This window comes from Oncorhynchus mykiss, chromosome 16 (assembly GCF_013265735.2).
Source record: "Oncorhynchus mykiss isolate Arlee chromosome 16, USDA_OmykA_1.1, whole genome shotgun sequence".
NCBI lineage: Eukaryota > Metazoa > Chordata > Actinopteri > Salmoniformes > Salmonidae > Oncorhynchus > Oncorhynchus mykiss.
In genome coordinates, this window is record NC_048580.1 from 31786190 (window position 1) to 31804421 (window position 18232).

Below are 18232 nucleotides of genomic sequence, written 5' to 3' on the forward strand. Positions count from 1 at the left end.
AATACAGATATGCATCTGTTGGTCACATATACCTTAAAACCAGTCACTATCTGGTGTAACCACCACTTGCCTCATGCAAGTTCAAAACTTGAAAGATCTGAAGCATTGCGTTGTGACCTTTTATTCTCCCCAGCACAAGGTGCACCTGTGTATGGATCGTGGTATTTAAAAATTAGCTTCTTGATATGCCACAACTGTCAGGTGGATGGATTATCTTGGCGAAGGAGAAATGCTCACAAAATATGTATATACCGTTGTAGTCGGAAGTTTACATACACTTAGGTTGGAGTCATTAACTCATTTTTCAACCACTCCACAAATGTCTTGTTAACAAACTATAGTTTTGGCAAGTCTACTTTGATCAAGTCATTTTTCCAACAATTGTTTACAGACAGATTATTTCACTTATAATTCACTGTATCACAATTCCAGTGGATCAGAAGTTTACATTCACTAAGTTGACTGTGCCTTTAAACAGGTTGGAAAGTTCCAGAAAATGTCATGTCTTTAGAAGCTTCTGATAGGCTAATTGACAACATTTGAGTCAATTGGAGGTGTACCTGTGGAGGTATCACGTTCATCTGTACAAACAATAGAATGCAAGTATAAACACCATGGGACCACGCAGCCGTCATACCGCTCAGGAAGGAGATGCGTTCTGTCTCCTAGAGATGAACGTACTTTGGTGCGAGAAGTGCAAATTAATCCCAGAACAACAGCAAAGGACCTTGTGAAGATGCTGGAGGAAACAGGTACAAAAGTATCTATGTCCACAGTAAAACGAGTCCTATATTGACATAGTCTGAAAGGCCGCTCAGCAAGGAAGAAGCCATAAAAAAGCCAGACTACGGTTTGCAACTGCACATGTAGACAAAGATTGTACTTTTTGGAGAAATATTCTCTGGTCTGATGACACAAAAATAGAACTGGCCATAATGACCATCATTATGTTTGGAGGAAAAAGGGGGATGCTTGCAAGCTGAAGAACACCATTCCACCCTCCCACCAGCTGGCAGAGATCCACCTTTCTGAGCTTGTTAAAGTGCTCTACAAATGTGCTCTTCAGACATAGCAGCAAAAACAAATGGGTTGACACAGAAAGAAAAAGCAACATGATATAAACAAAGAAAATGAAATGAAGAAGGAATAAAGAAGAGATTGAAATTAATGGGAGTTTAGCAAGCCTATGTAACAGATGAGAAAGTTTGGCTTTGAGGAAGAGGCTGGGTAGCGTGGCAAAGTGGTCTAAGGTGCTGGATTTAGGCTCAAGTCTCTCTGGAGGATTGGCTCTGCATCACAAACACTAACATCTTTGATGTTGCCATTGTTTGTGCAAGGCTTCAGTGTGGGTATCTCTTTAGTCAATCCATAGTTGTGCAGTGTCTCTAATAAATATTGTGTGTAGTCGAACCCACGAGCGCAGAATACATTGAATTAGCATGACAATGCCTTAACTACCTCGGCCTGTGTTATAGTGTTGGCCCCTCCTACCAGTTGGCCGAGAGCCACATTTCTGAATTTGTTAAAGTGGACCCAAACCACAACCTAACAAAGAAAAATGATTTGTTGATTTTCTTTCAACAAAGTTTTACACATGTGAATGAGGAAAAGACAATCCAGTTTCACCGACAGACATGGGATGTCTTTGATACTTTCCCATACATCATCTCTCTCTTTACACATATGAGCCACCCCATATTAATGAAAATATCAACCTTGTCACAACGATTTTACTCCTGGCATTGATTGGGAACACCAGATTAAAGTTGGTAATATAACTGCCTTTATTACCATAATCTTTCCGCTGATTGTTAACCTTCTGCTTTTCCACATATTGAGTTTTACCTTTACTTTTTCAATCTTTCCTTCCGAATTTTCCTTTTCCCGTCCCTTTGAAAGAAATACACCCCTAATATTTTTAGCCCATTCTTACAGACAGTTATGCCTCCCTTGCCCTCTGTTCTCCCTTCCCAGGCGCCACAGTACATCATAGAGGACTTCCCCATATTAATTTTGGACCCCACTGCTTCTCCATAAGTTTTCAACAGTACGATCGCCCTGTCTATCGCCCGGTCAGAGCATAGGAACAAAGTGGTGTCATCTGCATACTGGGCAATTTTAACCCTTTCTCCGTTACTCCTTGGGATATGCACCCCGTCTATACATGTATCGTTCTTCATCAAATTCGCTAGTGGTTCAGCAAATAGCACGTACAGTAGTGGTGACAATGTGCACCCTTGTCTCACCCCACCTTCTTGAAGTACCGGTTTGCTGAGAAACCTGTTGATTTGCACTCTACTGTATGCTTTCTTATACATTGTCTTAATCCAATTAACAAAAATCATACCACAATTCATTCTTTCTAGAATTGAGAACAGGAAGTCATGACTGACCCTGTCAAATGCCTTCTCCTGATCAACATTCAACACACACAAAGGTAGGTTTCTGTCTTTGGCCCAAACGATCACATCCCTGGTTAACTGTAGGTTGTATGTTGCGGATCTATTCATAATCCCGCATGTCTGGTCTTCATTAACCAGGCTAGGCATCACCTCTTTCAGTCTATTTGTTATTGCTTTCCCAAAATTTTTATTGTCCAAATTTAGCAAATAAATGGGCCTCCAATTTTTTTAAAGGTATTTTTCTCCCTTCTTGTATATTAAGCTTATTACACCAGACCTCATAGATTTCGGCATCATCCCCTCGACCAAGATCTCTTTATATATTCCTCCAGTAAATCCTCACCGAGGATTCCCCAAAAACAACAATACATATATTTTGGTAATCCATCACTCCCAGGTGTTTAGAGATTTCAATTCCTCCTCTATTTCCTTTTTGGATACTTCCCTTTCTAAATTGGCTCTTTCTTCATTATTTAATAATTCCTCCACTCTTGCATTATCTAATTCTCCCTTCTTAAACAAAGCCTGATAGAACTCCGGAGCATGCGTCATTATATCTTATTTTTTGGTAACTTTCCCCCTACCTGTTTCTAATTTGGAAATTACACACTTTCTTTGTTTTTCTTTAACACTTGGAAAATGTTTCATCTAGTTATTTTTCTGTTATTTTGGCCAAAAATGTAAAGTTCCTGACCTTAGTTTCAATGTTGTGTTCTATTTTCTTTTGGATGTTTCTGTATTCCTCCCTGCACACCTGCTTACCCTAATTTATTTCAGAATGTATAGCCTGCAATTAATCTTGCAGTTCTTTCTCGAGATGCCTCTTCCTTTTTTTCCTTTTGCTATACATTTGACAAAAATACCTTCTTTTGATTTTGAATGCCTCCCACCATTCAGCTGTGTTTTCAAATGCCCATTTCATATCCCTCCATGAATTATAAAAGGTCGTAAAGACGGCTCTAAATTCTGCACATTCCAGCTTCTTCATGTTTAACTTCCAAAATCCTCTTCCTATCTCCACCCCTTTAATTTCACAATAAGCCCCAATTGTGTCGTGGTCTGAAAACCAGTTTGGATATATGAAGAAACTCAAGCTTTGGATGGTCTTGGATACAAAGAGAATCTAATATTTTGCTTGCTCCTCTTGATTTTCTCCATGTGTGTCCTATACCTTTTTTATTATGTCTCCTATATATGTCTGCCAAGTTGTAGTCACCCAAAACATTTTTTAAATATTGTGCAGTAAAATCATATTCCCCCTCTAAGTATGTGTTGAAATCCCCCCCATTATCACTATGCGGTTTGTGCACAGAACATTGGGTAAATGCTTAAAGAAATCTAACCTTTCCCCTTTTAATGCAGGAGTGTACACGTTTACTAGGCACAGCTTGTTGTTGTTCAGCCTGCCATCTACGTATACAAGCCTCCCTGGAATAATAATTGTTTCCTCCTCAATTACAAACCCAGTATCCTTAAATAATATCCCCACCCCATCCGAGTGCACGTTGCCTATGCTCCATACTGAAGCACCTGCCTTCCAGTCCTTGCTGAACCTTTTGATGTCCTCTGTGTTCTTCAGGTGACACTCCTGAAGGAAGCACACTTGGAAGTCCAATGCCTTTAAGGAAAAAAACAAAGATGTCATCTTGACATTGTCTCTCAATCCCCTGGCATTAACTCATAATGATTTTATTTTATGTTCCGTCTCTTTTCCCCTTTGTCAGAAACAATGTTGTTGACTTCAATCTGTCCACCATAGAGCAACTCACGAACTCTGGCTAGGAATCCCCGCTGCCCTCACTATTCTCCTCTGAAGGCTCTCCTGCTGAGGGCGGCTCAGGACCTGAAGCTCCTTGCTCTCCCGGCTCCTTGTTCTCCAGAGCGTAGAATCTGCTGAATGTCTGTCTCTATTATTTGTTTTTTTTTCTCGTTGTCCAGCCTCTCCTCTGTCCTTTTTGCTGTTCTCTTCCCCTCTACTGTTTTCCAATCCATCTCTTTATCCTCTTCTGTTTCACCCCACTGTATTCTACTTTCCACTGGGGTATCTGATATTATTATCCCCTGAGAAGATTCCTCTGTTGCCACCTGTTCTGGTTGAGCTGAGGTTCCTGCCACCGGATTCCCTAAAGCATAGGGCTCTGAAACATCACCCGGCGCCTTTCTCGGAGAAGCCTCCGGAAGAGGCCTCGGGAGGTTCTCAGGTGCGGGTGCATGGTCTCTCGAGATCTCGTCCAATACCACCTCGATGTTTCGCAGTGATTCTGCACAGGTGTTGTGTCTGTCTGGGCAGTCTTTGAACATGTGCTCAGTTGAATCACACAGATTACACTTTTTTTTTTTTTTAACAATATCTTGCCAGATGATCCGCCTCCAAACAGTTTCTACAGAACGTGTTCGGGCACAGTGCTGAAATGTGTCCCTCTTCTCCGCATCTTCTTCATGTTTTAGGCTGTCCATAGAAGTAAAGATACCCCTTTACACCGCCAATGTAGAAGGACGCTGGGGATATTAAATTCCTCCCGTCCGTGTTCTAAATAGGACAGCTTATTTTCTATTTCCATACAATCCAGGAAGGATTGTATATCCTGCTCTTTCACATACGGATTTTGCATGCAGACAGTATTAGTCCTTACCCGACTTGCGAACAGAGGCTCCACATTGAAGTTGGAAATCGGTGTTTTGTCCTTGTGTTCCAAGCACTTGTTCCAAGCTTCCTGACACAGGTAATCCCCCGTGAAGGAGACCTTAAAAACATTCCATAGAGGAAAATCTCTGTAGCAGTAGATTCGTTCCGATGTCAATCCAAGAAATTCAAAGATGACTTATTTTGCGAAACTCCTTCTTCCCATAACGAACTGCATTCTGTCCATTTCTTTCCCAACAAACCGGATTGTATTCAAAGTCACGCTGAAGGGGCCGACGTAAAGTCCCCCGTCGCCATCACCTTCTCTTTCCTTCATTGATCATGCTGTGGGAAGTGTGGAACTCCTCTCCCACCGTCCCCGATGGTTGAGAGCATGCGAGCCCCGGCGACTTACTCATACCTGCCCCCCCACATGGTTGCACACTTAAAAAGAAAAGTCAGCCAGGTGCAGGGTTCAGGTACTTACTCTTTTAACTAAGGGGGTTATAGCACCACTTTTCTTCCTGTCTCAACACATCATTTGTTTTGCTGCTATGCCTGAAGAGCACATGTATGGAGCCCTTTAACAAGCTCAGATAGGCATATCTCAGCCAACTGGTATGCGGGGCCACCGCAATAGCACAGGACGATTTAGTTAAACAAGCTCAGAAAGGTGGATCTCGGCCAACTGGTAGAACGGGCCATCGCTATAGCACATGACGAGGTAGTTAAGGCAATATAGTGCTAAAGGTGGCAGAGGTGTTATTTCCCTTGTATGAATATAGAAACGCTACCCAAGTTTGAATTGACCAACGAGATGACCACACTGAAGACTTGCACAAACAACAACAAGGATGGCAGCGGTGGGATTCCAACCCAATCCTCCAGAGAGACTGGGACCTAAATCCAGTGCCTTCGGCCACGCTCCCCTGTGCCGTCAACAACCCAACACTCTGTCATCTGTTACCTAAGCCTGCTAAGCTCCCATTAATTTCGGTCTCTTCTTTTCTCATTTTTCCTTTTGTATTCTTCATTTATATCATGTTGCTTTTTTTTCCTGTCTCTACACGTCATTTGTTTTGCTGCTTTGTCTGAAGAGCACATTTGTGGAGACCTTTACCAAGCGCAGATTGGTTGATCTCAGCCAACTGGTAGGAGGCGCCACCGCTATAGCACAGGACGAGATAGTTAACCCCCTGAAATGGACAAAAATTAATGGGAACATATTGCCATTGGGCAAAACATATACAAGATGGCAAATACCACTCAATTGGATGGCAATTCGTGCAAAGCTTATGGCAAGTGTCATACAGCAAAAATACCAAAGAGGGCGAGCGCGCTCCACAGTAAATGTTCATATTGCAAATGGACATCAAGTCAAGACCCAAGTGTCAAATTTTGAAAATATAAAAAAAAGTTGAAAATGTATCACCCCTTAAAAAAGTGCTTTCTGAAACGTTTTTCGAAATCCTTTCGATATTTTTTTGTCAATTATACATGTATAAGAACTGTATGAACATACCTTTGTCATATTTAAATGAGTTGTCCATAAGGCATATGTTTTGTCCATTTGCAATATGCTATCATAGGAAGTCAATAGTTGAAGTCAAAAGTCAGTGAACCATTGCCAAATGCAATAAGAAATGTCCAAATGCAATATATAAGTATTGAAAGTGCCAAATCAGGATGTTATGTTCATTTGCCATACATGATCATAGGAAGTCAGCTTCCAAACCCCAAAATTCTGTGAACCATGTCCAAATGGCATATATATATATATATATCACTATGTTAAGCCCTGAATCAACCTTGAAGGTTTATTTGTCATGTGTGATGTCGTATTTTAATGATTAAAAAATAAAAATCAAAATGACCAGGGGCTCCCCCTATTGGATGGGCACGTGTGGGGGTTGCTCCCTACACAGCCATGGACCCCTTGCATGGCTGTCCATTTGCAATATGTTTCAATGGGTATTTACCATCATGAATTTGACATGCTCAAAAATACTGCATAAATACGAAATTGACTGACCCAATGAACTCGAGATCGTGGTTCCTCTAAATCGCTCATTGTGTTGATTTCATTTTGATTTATTTTTTATTTCACCTTTATTTTACCAGGTAGGCAAGTTGAGAACAAGTTCTCATTTACAATTGCGACCTGGCCAAGATAAAGCAAAGCAGTTCGACACATACAACAACACAGAGTTACACATGGAGTAAAACAAACATACAGTCAATAATACAGTAGAAAAATAAGTCTATATACAATGTGGGCAAATGAGGTGAGATAAGGGAGGTAAAGGCAAAAAAAGGCCATTGTGGCGTTATAAATACAATATAGCAAGTAAAACAGTGGAATAATGTGCAAAGTAGATTAATAAATAATGCGGTGCAAAGCAGCAAAATAAATAAATAAATACAGTATGGGAAGAGGTAAATTATAGATGGGCTATGTACAGGTGCAGTGGTCTGTGAGCTGCTCTGACAGATGGTGCTTAAAGCTAGTGAGGGAGATAAGTGTTTCCAGTTTCAGCGATTTTTGTAGTTCGTTCCAGTCATTGGCAGCAGAGAACTGGAAGGAGAGGCGGCCAAAGAAATAATTGGTTTTGGGGGTGACTAGAGAGATATACCTGCTGGAGCGCGTGCTACTGGTGGGTGCTGCTATGGTGACCAGCAAGCTGAGATAAGGGGGACTTTACCTAGCAGGGTCTTGTAGATGACCTGGAGCCAGTGGGTTTGGCGACGAGTATGGAGCGAGGGCCAGCCAACGAGAGCGTACAGGTCACAGTGGTGGGTAGTATATGGGGCTTTGGTGACAAAACGGATAGCACTGTGATAGACTGCATCCAATTTATTGAGTAGGGTATTGGAGGCTATTTTGTAAATGACATCGCCGAAGTCGAGGATTAGTAGGATGGTCAGTTTTACAAGGGTATGCTTGGCAGCATGAGTGAAGGATGCTTTGTTGCAAAATAGGAAGCCAATTCTAGATTTAACTTTGGATTGGAGATGTTTGATGTGAGTCTGGAAGGATAGTTTACAGTCTAACCAGACACCCAGGTATTTGTAGTTAACAACATATTCTAAGTCAGAACCGTTCAGAGTAGTGATGTTGGACGGGCAGGCAGGTGCAGGCAGCAATCGGTTGAAGAGCATGAGAGCATTACTTGTATTTAAGAGCAATTGGTGGCCACGGAAGGAGAGTTGTATGGCATTGAAGCTCATCTGGAGGGTTGTTAACACAGTGTCCAAAGAAGGGCCAGAAGTATACATAATGGTGTCGTCTGCATAGAGGTGGATCAGAGACTCACCAGCAGCAAGAGCAACATCATTGATGTATACAGAGAAGAGAGTCGGTCCAAGAATTGAACCCTGAGGCACCCCCATAGAGACTGCCAGAGGCCCGGACAAGAGGCCCTCCGATTTGATACACTGAACTCTATCAGAGAAGTTGTTGGTGAACCAGGCGAGGCAATCATTTGAGAAACCAAGGATAACGAGTCTGCCGATGAGGATGTGGTGATAGACAGTCGAAAGCCTAGGCCAGATCAATGAATACGGCTGCACAGTATTGTTTCTTATCGATGGCGGTTAAGATATCAATTAGGACCTCGAGTGTGGCTGAGGTGCACCCATGACCAGCTCTGAAACCAGATTCATCATGTCCAATTGGTGATGTTTTTTCACTGTTTAAACATATTGCAAATTTACAAAAGTCAGCCAGCAAGTCAGTGTCCATCAGTCAATAAGATATCATTCTGACACCAAACCGATACAAACTGACACTAAACCCACTATGTCCATCTCATTTAGAAGCCAACTATCACATATTTCAGAGCAAACCCAAAATTCACAGAGCCTTCAGTTTAAACCATAATAAAAACATAAACCATGTAGGTACGTTCTAGCTGCGGGTCCAGTTCTGACATTATGTGTGACCTTCTTTTTATCCACAGCCCTCAAAAACTTGGAAGAGTGGGTTCCGGGAGCACCCGCGGGAACCCGGCCTAGAGTGCACAGAGTGTGTCTCGGGCCCCGACCTCTTGACTTCCATACGACTCTGGTTTCTCTTCATTACGCACAAGCCTTTCGCCTTTTACTAAAGACTTCTGTGGAGAGGAACACTCACGAGTTCAACGTATTTTTGGAGGGGCTTTGCTTCTTGCAGAGCCCGGTATCTTGTTTCAAGAGAAATTGACAGAGATGGGCCAGGATAGTGACTTAAAGACGCATTAGCGACTTTTTCCAAAAAACACCTGCCTGTCGCCAGGGAAACGGTGGGTGGGTGGGTGGGTGGGGAGGGAGAGAGGAGCCTGCTTTTGCCAACCCACGGGGGTCCGGCGGTTGCAGGGTTCCATTTGTGGGTTATCGCTTCTCTGCCTTTTGGCTCAGATCAAGCTTGGTACCGAGGTGCCCCAAAGCCCGCTGAGTCAAGAGGGTGAAGGAAGGCAGGAGGGAGTACGTTTTTGTTTTTTGGTGGGAATCGCGTTTTCCGATTTTCATTATTCTTATTGGCTTCTTTTTGGAAAGAGAGCTGTTTGTTTATTGAGAAGCGTGTCATTGTCCAGGGTGGAAATGGCACGCAACTCTTCCAGCAAGATGGTACCAGGAATTGGGATGGTCAACACAGTGAGATTCGCTTGGAGGAATAAAGAGATGGAACAGTTTGGAAGAGAGACTTTCGGGAGAACCATTTTAATGGGGATCCTGAGTTTGGAAGTGAAGGACGTGCTATACCTCCAAGCGAATCCAATGAAGGGAGGTTTTAACGTGACGCTGCACACGGAGGAGATGCACGACAAGATATTGAAGAAGGCAAGAGAGGATGGAAAAGAGAGACCCCTGTGCCATTACGAGGTGACCAGCCTGGCAAAAAACAATTTCAGGGTGGTCACCGTCACCATGTATAATCCACATGTGAAGGATGAGGAGGTGAGGGCCTTTCTGGGGAGATATGTTGACAATGTCTCCTCAGCGAGGCACCTCAGGGACTCCCTGGGATTCTGGAACGGGAGGAGAGGGTTTCAGGTGCTTCTCAGGGAGGACCTGAAGGGTTTTGGTGGCTACCTCCATCCTCCAGCGATGTTCTCCCTGGGGGCTGACAGGGGGACATTGTATTATGCCAGTCAGCCTCCGTTCTGCAGGCGTTGTATGGCCTACGGCCATATCCTGGCCTCGTGCAGCACCAGAAAGTGCAGGTACTGTGGGTCGGCAGAGCACGAGGCCAAGGAATGTGACGAGCCCAAGGTTTGCCACGGGTGTGGCTCGTCAGTACACCTGTGGCGTGATTGCCCGACTCGTCAAAGGTTGTACGCGTCTGCAGCGGGGGGAGAAGAGAAAGAAAGGGAAAGGACGACGGTGATGGCACGGGTAAAGACTGCACGGAAAGAGGATGGAAGGAAGGAGGCGGTGAGTGAGAAGAGGAGAAGAGGAGGTGGAAGGAGCGGAGAAGAAGGAGGCGGAAGGAGCGAAGAAGAGGGAGGCGGAGACAGTGGAGAGAAAGGAGGCGGAGGACGGAACGGTGAAGGAAAAAAAGAGAGAAGAGAAGGTGGGAGCAGATAGGGAAGATGGAAGGAAGGAGTGGGGGAGTGATCTGGTGGAACAAATGAGGGAGATGGGAGGGACTGGCGGGGATGGGGGACATGGTCACCCCTTTGCCGCCATCTCAGAGGAGGAGAGGGAAGAAGAGGATGGAACTGGGGGACGGAAAGAGTGGAGGGGATGAGGGGGTAGCAAAGAGAGGGAGGTGGGAGGGAAAAGTTTCTTTAAATTCATTGTTTTCTTCTGCCCCTCAGGATTTGGTGGAGAGTGAATCCCTGGAAGGGGCTCGGGACTGTCTGGCTGGGGTTTCTCAACGCCTCTTTGAGGAGATGGGGTCCCCTAGCCTCGGCCCGGAAGCTTTCAGGGAGGGAGAAATGGAGGGTGCTGGTGGAGAACCCAGGATGCTGTACACTTCAAGGCCTAACACCATACCTGCATCCTGGGTTGGAGGAATGGAGGAGGACGGGGGGACGTCAGGAGAGGAGATGGCGTCCCCGCTGGATGTGATGGAGCAGGGGAGCATCGGGTGAGCCTCCTGTGTTTTTGTTGGTTTGGGTTTATTTATTGAGGTTTTTTGTTGTAAATAATTAATGAATATTTCTATTAAATTGTTTAGTTTAAATGTAAGGGGTTTGAGGGATTTTGTTAAGAGGGTGGTGTTTAGTTTTTTAGAGGGGGTTGGTTTTGATGTTTGTTTTTTACAGGAGTTTCACCTGAGGGATGGAGGGGATGTCATTAGATTTAAGAGGGAGTGGGATAAGGGAGAGTCATTTTGGAGTATAGGAGGGGTGCACTCGACAGGAGTAGGGATTTTGTTTGGGAATAGGGAGGTGAAGGTAGAGGGCACTTTTGTTGTAATGCAGGGGAGGGTTTTAGGGGTGGATGTCACATTTAGGGATAGTAGGTATAGGTTAGTGGTGGTGTATGTGCCACAGGTGGCGGCAGACAGGAGGGAGATGGTGGACTGTATGACGCCCCTGTGTGTCACAAATAGGCACTTGGTTATAGGAGGTGATTTTAACATAAATTTAGGGATAGGAGGGGATAGTAGTGCAGGCGCTATCACCGGCTAATGGCTTGCCATGGTCTGGTTGATGGCGGCCTGCACACTACGCTGACAATGGCCGGTCCTACATGGCGCAACTCCAGAGGCTCGACTACATTTTTGTATCCAGGTCTTTGGGTCAGTTGTCTGGGCGCCTGTTGCCTGTGTTCTTTTCGGACCACGACGGGGTGTTCCTGCAGGTGGGGTCGCCAGTCTGCCTTTTCGGTAGGGGGTACTGGAAGTTAGATCGGGATGTGCTGGAGGAGCAGGCTTTCGTTGATGCCATTTTTGGTTTCTTTCGGAAACTTGATGGCCTCCGGTCCATGTGCGAGGGGGTGTTAGAGTGGTGGGATTTAGTTAAGGTAAGGATTAGGGCCTTTATAATAGGATATTGTAAGAGAAAGAAAAGGGAGGAAAGGAGGGAGGTGGATCGTATCCAAAGGTTAATAGAACTTGAGTACGAGGCAGGCAACCTCGGCGGGTCTATTGACTGGGAGAGATTCTCAGCCCTGAAGGCGCAGCTCAGGGAGCTGCAGGAGCAGAATGCTCGAGCTTTCCTGGAGCGTGCGCATAATGGCTTTCTAGAACATAATGAGACTTGTTCTGCTATGTTCTTTAAGTCGGTTAGGGCCAGGCAGAGTAGGAAGGTAATGAATGGAGTTAGAGGAGAAGATGGTAGTGTAGCTAGAGAGCCGGAGGAGATGGTCAGAATGACCACTGACCATTTCCGAGGTAGATGTAGAGCAGGGAAGTGTGTTTTTAGAACACTTGTCCCAGCGATTGCCGGAGGACAGTAGAGAAGCGATGGAGGCTCAGATCTCCCTCAGGAGGATGGGAAAAGTGAAGGTACCTGGGATGGATGGGCTGCCGGCCGAGTTTTACCTCAAGTTTTGGGGGATACTCGGACCGGTGGTCCTCGAAGTCTTAAAGGTATTATTTGATTTGATATTTTCTTTACAGGGTGTTAGGTAGATTAGGATTTTGGGAGTTTATAGGATGGATCCGTACTTTATATGTCGGAGCGGGGTGCCGGGTTAGCGTAAACGGTCACATGGGAGACGTTTTTGACCTCTCGTCAGGGGTCAGGCAGGGGTGCCCGCTCTCGGCTCTCCTATTCGTTCTGTACATGGAGCCTCTGGGGGCTGCCATTAGGGCAGACACAGGGATGGAGGGCTTGCTAATCCCTGGAAGTGGTGGTCTACGCGTCAAGTTGACGCAGTACGCCGACGACACTTCTTGCTTCTTTGCAAGGACTCGTGTCTGACAAGGTCCCATGCCATTATTGGGGACTTCAACAAAGCATCGGGAGCGGTTCTTAACCGTAACGGGCCCTGAGGAGTCTCAGGGTCCATTTTGAGACCTCCGGTTCAGCGACACATGGGTATCGCAGTGGTACAGAGGAAGCTAGCGATGTGGAGGGCTCGGTCGTTGTCATTTATAGGCAAGGTCCTGGTTCTCAAGGTGGATGCCGTCTCTTTTGTATTTGGCGTACATCTATCCGTTGCCGGCTTGTCTGTGGAGGCCTCTAGTGAGGCTAGTGTTTCAGTTCATGTGGGGTGGCAGGTACGAGTGGGTCATCAGGGCACGCATGCTCTGTCCCATCGGGGAGGGAGGTAGGGGGGTACCACAACACCCCCTCAAGCTGGACACAATTTTTTGTTTATTTTCTGTTGACGGAGCTTGCTCATCCGGTGATACACCCGTCCGGTTACCTCCTGCGGGTGTTCTTCTCATACCAGGCGAGAAGCGTAATGGTGTGGTCTAACACGGGTCCTCGGGCGGAACAGCTGCCGTGGCACTTTGGCCATGCGGCCAAGTGGCTGCGTGCTCAACCCGAGGTTGAAGTTGCCCGAGTAGGTTTAGATCACATGCACCTGTATGAGGAGGTCAGACAGGCAGGGAGTCCGGCGCCTGTAGTGGGCGTCCCGGCAGTGGTCTGAGAGGGAGTGCAGGCGCGGGGCCTGGACAACAGGCTCAAGGAGCTGAATTGGTTGAGCCTCCACAAGTGCTTGCCTGTACATTCTATCGGCATAGTTTGGCGCGACCACCCACCTGTCCAAGATCCTCTTGTGGCAGGGAGGAGACTGTGCGCCATGCCTTTTGGGACTGTGCCTTTGCTGGAGGAGTATGGGCTAGTGAACGGGTGCTGTTAGGAATGGTAAGAGGGGATTTTGTATTGATGTGGGCAAAGTTAGAGAGGTCTAGGGAGAGCGACAGGGAAGGACAGGGACAGGTTTCTGCTCTGGCTTCTTATGAGTCTCTTTAAATGGGGACTGTGGGAAGCCAGTCAGAACATGGTTAAGACAGGGAGAGATTGGGGGGTGGAAGGAATAGTGAGGAGGGTGGAAGGAGATTTGAGGTGGAGGATGAAGAGGGAGGAGAGGAAGTGGGGGCAGCATGCTGCCCGGGAGAGGTGGAAGGGGGGCAGCATGCTGCCCGGGAGAGGTGGAAGGGGGGTTTGGGCTGGGATTGATTTAGATGGTTTAAGGGGATAGATTAGGGTTGGGGTGATAGGGAAAGGTAGTGGTTAGGTATGACGGGGAGGGAAGATGCTCCCCTGAGGTTTTGTTTGGTGTGTTATTTGGTTATTTAAAAATGCAATGGATGGATCATGAATGACTATAATTTTGTATTGTATCAATGTATCAATAATAAAAAATAAAAATAAAAACTCTTCAACAGTTTAATATCTGATACGTTCCCCACCGGGGGACTACATATTAAATGGATTTTTCTAACAGGGAGTCGAAAAATGGGGCTTGCTCCGTCCACTCCACGCATCGACCCGGTATTGCAGTTCCTCTGGGAACGGTGCAACACTTTTCTCCCATTGTCAAGGGGAAAAATACACAAAGCTATGTGAAAAGCTAGCAGAAGAAGAAGGAAAAATAAAAAAAATAATTAACATTCAAACTGAAAGAAGGGCGAAGCGCCCTTCATGGGGACCCCCGTTTCCAGCCATTTCACCTGCAAAGAGGAGGCAGCCATTCTCAAACATTCAGGTTTTTCCCTTGTGCCGGTTGGATTTAAAGATCACCACCGTGCACATTTACAATCCCTATGTGGGAGATGACAGATTCGGGGCTTTCCTATGCCGGTTTGGGAAAGTGAGTCCTGGGGTACGGTACCTACGGGATCTGGTCAGGGAGGAGACAATTCCATGTCAGACTGAACAGGGATCCGGAAGGTGTCCATAAGTTGGTTCACCCACCAGCCTATTTCTCAATTGGAGCGGACCGGGGTTACCTGTTTAATTCAGACACTGCCGTAGCTTTGGTCATTTGGCCACGGGGTGCAACCTGCTGAAGTGCAGAAACTGTGGGAAACCAAGTCAAGGCGCAAGTCTGCAATGGCTGTGGGAAGCAGGGCCACTTGTTTAAAGACTGCCCAAATAGACAATGGCCCTATGCGGAGGCAGCCGGTGATGGCCTCGAGGAAGGTGCTGCGGGCTCTCCTCTCCGGCCAATAGAGGAAGTTCTTAAGGAAATTTGAGTGGCAGCAGCGGAGGTGGCGAAAGCCCCAGGGGAAGCTGCAGTAAAGGAGGTCCGAAGGGGACTTGAGGAGATGGAGCTGCTGACTGGAGCCTGGGAGGATAGTCTGCTGAGTGAAATGTCAGACGACTCGGCTACCTGAACCATTTCGTGAATGATGAGGTCGTCTTCGGCTAGCGGGTCGACTGGATAGGTATCTTAGGACAATAGAGAGTCCGGGATGGTGTACAAGGGGAAAAGGAAGAAGAGGAGGGTCACTGACCGGGTGGTGGTGGAAAGCACAGGAGGCCATTGGTGGCCATCTCCAACCGGTTTACAGTGCTGAACCCTGATACTGGGGATGAAGGGTCAGATGTGGGGGCTGAGACCCAGGATCCAGTTGTTTTGAAGTTTCTTGCACTGGCGGTCTATGAAGCCTCGATGGGGGGGTCAGGGGATCAGGTCCAGGGGTTCTGTTTGGTTCCTGCACTTCCTGGGACAGGCACCTCGGAGATGGACACCAATCCTGAGGAGGCTTCAATGGACTGTGTACAGGTACAGTCCGGGGGAGACCACTCTTCCAGTCCTGTGCAAGCATCGCAGGTCTGTGGACAGGTACCAACCTGTGTGGACTCCTTTTACAGCCCTGCCGAACAGTTACCTGGAAGGGGTGAATGGCTTTGGAATGGGGGTGGCTCCTGTCTGACAGACTGCATTGAGACCCTGGGTGATCTTGTTTAGTTCCTTCCTTTGTATGGCCCTTTTTACAGTAGTAACAGTGAATGTAAGGGATTAACCTTTGTGTTAGGGGGCAGTATTTTCATTTTTGGAAAAAAATACGTTCCCGTTTTAAAACGGGATATTTTGTCAGGAAAATATGCTAGAATATGCATATAATTGACAGCTTTGGATAGAAAACACTAACGTTTCCAAAACTGTAAAGATATTGTCTGTGAGTGTAACAGAACTGATGTTGCAGGCGAAAGCCTGAGAAAAATCAAATCCGGAAGTGCCCCAGGTTTTGAAAGCGCTGCGTTCCAATGACTCCCTATTCAGCTGTGAATGTACCATCAACAAGCTTACGCTTTCTACGTATTCCCCAAGGTGTCTTCAGCATTGTGACGTAGTTTTACGCATTTCTGTTGAAGAATAGCTGTAGGCAGCCACATTGCGTAAGTGGTCACATGGTGGCTCCGAGAGAGATTCTCGCGTAAAATACAGAGGTAGCCATTACTCCAATAGGTCAGAGTGAAAAACGAATAGATATTAGAAAAACACCTTGAGGATGGATTCTAAACAATGTTTGCCATGTTTCTGTCAATATTATGTAGCTAATTTGGAATATTTTTCGGCGTTGTGGTGACCGCAATTTCCCGGCGATTTCTCAGCCAAACGTGATGAACAAACGGAGCTATTTCACCTACAAAAATAATTTTTTGGGAAAAAATGAACTTTGGCTGTCTACCTGGGAGTCTCGTGAGTGAAAACATCCGAAGTTCAAAGGTAAACGATTTAATTTCTTTGCTTTTCTGATTTTCGTGACAAGTTTGCCTGCTGTTAGGCTATGATAAACTTACACAAATGCTTGTCTAGCGTTGGCTGTAAAGCATATTTTGGAAATCTGAGCTGACAGGGTGATTAACAAAAGGCTAAGCTGTGTTCCAATATATTTCACTTGTGATTTTCATGAATAGGAATATTTTCTAGGAAGATGTGTGTCCGTTGCGTTATGCTAATTAGTGTCAGATGATGAGAACGGTCCCGTTCACGGGCTGGGCGTCACTACAGGTTAAGGGATATGGGGAAGAAAGGGGTGTTACAGTGCCTTTCCTGTGTCTCCTTCCAGGTTCTCTTTTTACAAGAGGTTTATTTAACCTCTCTAGGCTATGCGGGAAGTTAACATCCAGTGAAATAGCATATCGCAAAGATACTAAATGCACAATTCGTAATATTAAACGTTCTTGTAAATACATGTATCTAACATCATTTAAAAGCTTAACTTCCTCTTAATCCAACCGCAGTGTCAGATTTTAAAAATGCTTTTCGGCGAAAGCAATCCTTACGATAATCTGACGACAGCGCGCCACACACACATATTACTAGCATTTTCCAACCAAGCATTAGCGTCACAAAAGTCAGAAATAGCAATAAAATAATAAATTACCTATGAAGATCTTCTTTTGGCAATACAAAAGGTCCAATCTTCACAATAAATGGTTGTTTTGTTCGATTAAATCCATTTTTTCAGCATAACACGACACATTTTGTAAACGGCTTGAGTCATGAATTCTGTATCCTTCACCTTTCAACGAAACATTCAATGCAATTACTCACACTACATTTACGTTCATCTAGTCAGGGTTGGTTTCATTGTAATCCTCTTTTTACGGGCGTATTGACCGAAAATAACTGATTTGAACACACCAAACAACGACCTCCTGCGCGCCAATGATATCACCAGTGCTTCTTTGAATGACTATTTCTGCCACTGATCGTCTTGAAATCTAGCTTGGTAGATCGCCAATGAGCTGAGGTAAACGGCAATATCTAATGTTTATATCCGGGAAGACCAGCTCTTGAACGAAAGTCGAGCGTAACACAGCCATTCGCCATGGAAATTTCTACCCGAAGGAGACACCTTGTTTGCGCGAAGCAGTATTGAGTCGAAAAAATGTTCTGCTATTTTATTGAAAGAATTATGGCGAGTAAATCTGGAAAATCAAAGGCAAAGTCCAGGTATACAGATCTACATGATATTATTTACGAGATTAATAGAGAAAGTGACCCAGAGTTATAAGAAGATGTATCAGATTGTGAGACAAGTTTGGACTCCCAATTTCAGGAGATATTTCTGTATGGAGAAGATGCAATTCTCGATTGATAAGTAATTCTCATGCCATTGTTTGAAATTAATATTATCAAATATTATTCATTTGAGTTGGAGATATTTTATTTTATTTGACATATTTTTATATATTCAGTAATGAAATGTTTGAAGTGGCTCCACATGGCTCTTCATTGTGGGTGTGTGTCTGTCTGTCTGTAAATATTAGATGTATTTTATCTAACTATGGAACGGAACAGAACCTCACCTTAGTTATTTATGTTCCCTACTCTGTATATAATCTTTGTTTCTGTATATATTAGA

The 18232-nt window shown here is 45.2% G+C and overlaps 1 non-coding gene and 1 pseudogene across 1 annotated transcript; both read left to right on the forward strand.

The window, feature by feature from the left end:
- Positions 1–9083: 9083 nt before the first annotated feature.
- LOC118939602 lies at positions 9084–9200 on the forward strand. The gene has a single exon (XR_005036636.1). It is a non-coding gene; the product is annotated as a U5 spliceosomal RNA (small nuclear RNA).
- Positions 9201–14235: 5035 nt separating this feature from the next.
- LOC118939615 lies at positions 14236–14436 on the forward strand (annotated as a pseudogene).
- The last annotated feature ends 3796 nt before the right edge of the window (positions 14437–18232 follow it).